Source organism: Aegilops tauschii, chromosome 7, assembly GCF_002575655.3.
Source record: "Aegilops tauschii subsp. strangulata cultivar AL8/78 chromosome 7, Aet v6.0, whole genome shotgun sequence".
In the NCBI taxonomy this organism is placed as follows: domain Eukaryota; kingdom Viridiplantae; phylum Streptophyta; class Magnoliopsida; order Poales; family Poaceae; genus Aegilops; species Aegilops tauschii.
This window is the reverse complement of record NC_053041.3, coordinates 826014-829123: the sequence shown is the minus strand read 5'-3', so window position 1 is coordinate 829123 and position 3110 is coordinate 826014. Positions and strand designations below refer to the sequence as shown.

General features: G+C 50.5%; 1 pseudogene; it reads left to right on the top strand.

The window, feature by feature from the left end:
• Nucleotides 1-276: 276 nt before the first annotated feature.
• On the top strand, nt 277-1711 carry LOC109760487 (uncharacterized; annotated as a pseudogene).
• The last annotated feature ends 1399 nt before the right edge of the window (nt 1712-3110 follow it).

The following is a 3110-nucleotide window of genomic DNA, read 5'->3' as shown; positions in this document are numbered from 1 at the left end:
GTTTCAATCCGGGACCTAGACGGGCCGCAGAGAGCAGGTTGAGGCCCAACCTACTGTGGGGCGGGAGCAGGCTTAAGTGCGCGCTGCGAACGTGGCCCATGCGTTTTTTGTATAATTTTTAGGACGGGCCATAAAAATAGTATCACCTTGGTTAGAAAATAAATCCCAAAAATATAATATGGGTGAACGGATGAAAAAATTAGCGAAACACACCTTGCTTTATTAGTAGGGGTATAGATATAGATATAGATATAGATGTATGAATGAATTGTCCATACTGGTTCGCAGGAAGGGGGGCCGCTGGGCGTGGTGATTGTGTATTCCTTTGATTGCACTAACTGAACCTGAGCCTGGTACACGGTGGATAGTGGCATCTTATTGATGGTGCAACAGAAGCTCACCCACTTAGCCAGAACCTGCCTGGGTTACATCTATGTCACACTCACATCGACCCCTAACACGTACACGTTGGACATGAAAGTAGTTGACCCTACTGGGACAAAGGAAACTGGCAACGCAAAATTTGCCTGGCACAGGATGACTTGCACGAAAAACATGGCATCGGGCCTCGCCGAGGCGCATAAAATGATCAGCAGCTTCGGCCACCACAACAACATCATCTTGTTCTTCTCCAATAGATTGGTAAACAAGGGAGACTTCTTTGATGGAACACAGAACTTCGTTTCCAAAGCCCCCGTCCACACATTTACCCTCGCCGGGGACGCATATAACCATGTATGTATTGAATCAGAGCTAACCCGGTCTAAGCCATGATCAGCTTATCAATAAGTTTAATTTTTCCTGTGTATTGTATATATGCCAGGTTCTCCACTCCATTGTGGCAAATTCTGCGGGTGGGAAGTTTCATACCACCCCTGTTCCGGAAAAGCCAAATCTATCATCATCCTTCTCGAAGCAACTGAATAGCCTCCTTGGTGGCACCACGAAGGACGATGACAAGCCTCCTAGTACCATTTCAGGTATATATACATAGGGACATGCAATACAATCTGAGTTTAGGAGTGATCATCAAGAACTATCATACAAGGATGTGTGACCTGAATGACCAATTATCCATACTGGTTTTGCAGGAAGGGAGCCACTCAATGTTGTGATTGTTTCTGCCTTTGATAGCACTAACTCGATCCCTGCCTGGTACACGGTGGATAATGAGATCTTTTGGTTGGTGCAAGAGAAGCTCACCCACTTTCCTAACAGCTGCATGGGTTACATCTACGTCATGTCGACCCCAAACACGTACACGTCAGACATGAAAGTAGTTGACCCAGCTGACACAGAGGAAACTGGCTATAGGAAATTTTGATTGGCGTAGGTTGACATGCACTAAAAACATGGCATCAGGCCTTGCCGAGGCACATAATATGATCACAATGGCATCATCTTGTTCTTCTCAGATGGACTGATAAACAAGGGTGACTTCTTTGATGGAGAACTTCATCTCCAAAGTGCCTATCCACACATTTACTCTCGGCGGAGATGCATATAACCATGTATGTATCAAGTAAGAGCTACTACATATTTATTGATCAATGTACCCCTATGTCTTGTGTATATGCTAGGGTTTCCAAGCATTGCGGAAAATTCTCTAGGTGGGACATTCAACCCCTTTCCGGTTCCAAGGAAACCACATATATCAGCGCCCTTCTCCAAACTACTGGATAGACTCCTCAGCAACAACATGAAGGTCTGAAATTATCAATAGTATGGGCAAGTTTTGTGAAGTTACCGACTTGCACGCACGCAGTGCAATTCCAACACCTTTATTCATTTCCTATGTTGAGTTGCCATTTCTAATAAGCAAGTGCCACTACCCTATGTGTGCATAACCTACATTGACGCACTTGTATCTTTTGTTTCTTGTAACCCGACTAAGATTCAACTCAATGTGAATGGTGGTATCTCCTTTTGAATTTCAACTGACCACGCCGCGCCGAAAGCACCAGGGCGGTGGACGACGGCGAGGCCTACGAAGGGGACCACGGGGAGCCGGGGAAGACGCGGCAGTGGAAGCCCGCGCGGAGAGGAGTACGAGGGTTCACTGGTTTGGCTGCGGTGTGAGGCTGCCGTCGCCGCAGGGCCTGGCCAGCTGTGGGAATAGTAGGGGGTGGTGAGGCCTCCGCGGCAGCACAGCCGGCCACGGGAGGCAGGAGCACGTGGCACGACCGGCGCTGCTTTGGGCGGCTGGAGCAAGAAGACCAGAGGTTGAAGAAGCACTACAGCCGTTGGATGGACATCCTACGGTCACTGGAGCTAGAATAGTTTATATTGACTAAATTGACAAAGCCCTCCGTCCCCGTCAACTTAGTAGGCCCACAAGTCAGCCTCCCACCAAGGTGGGTCCCAGCTAGCAGGGGGGTATTCATTTTTGTGTGCGTAATAAGCAGGCACTTCTGGTGGGTCCGAGCTGACAGCGGGGGGAACATTTTTTTCGCGAAATACGGTGGCCCGTCCGGTGGGTCCTAGCAGTCAGGGGCAAAGGTTTTTTTTTGCGAAATACTGGTGGCCCGTCCGGTGGGTCCCTGCTGTCAGGTGGAGGAATAATTATTTTCCGCGTAATAAGGAGGCACTTCCTTGCGGCTGTCGTGGACCCAGCTGTCAGCCTCTCCACGTACAGTATTCTTTCGATGGAATTCGATAGTTGCCACATTGACCACGCGGCGCCGAGAGCACCACGGCGGTGGACGACGGCGAGGCCTAGGAAGGGAATGACGCGGAGCCGGGGAAGAGGTGGAAGTGGATGCCCACGCGGAGAGGAGTATGAGGGTTCACTGGTTCGGCTGCGCTACCGTCACCGCAGAATAACAGGGGGTGTGGATGAGTGGAGTGGAGGGATGGCCTGGCCAGCGGTGGGAGTAGTATGGGGGCGGTGAGGCCTCCGCGGCAGCACAGCCGGCCACGGGAGGCAGGAGCAGGCGGAACGACCGGCGCTGCTTTGGGCGGCTGGAGCAAGAAGACCAGAGGTTGAAGAAGCACTACGGCCGTTGGATGGATATCGTACGGTCAGTCGAGCTAAAATCGTGCATATTGACTAAGTTGACAAAGCCCTTCGTCCCCGTCAACTTAGTAGGCCCACTATACTGGGTCCCAGC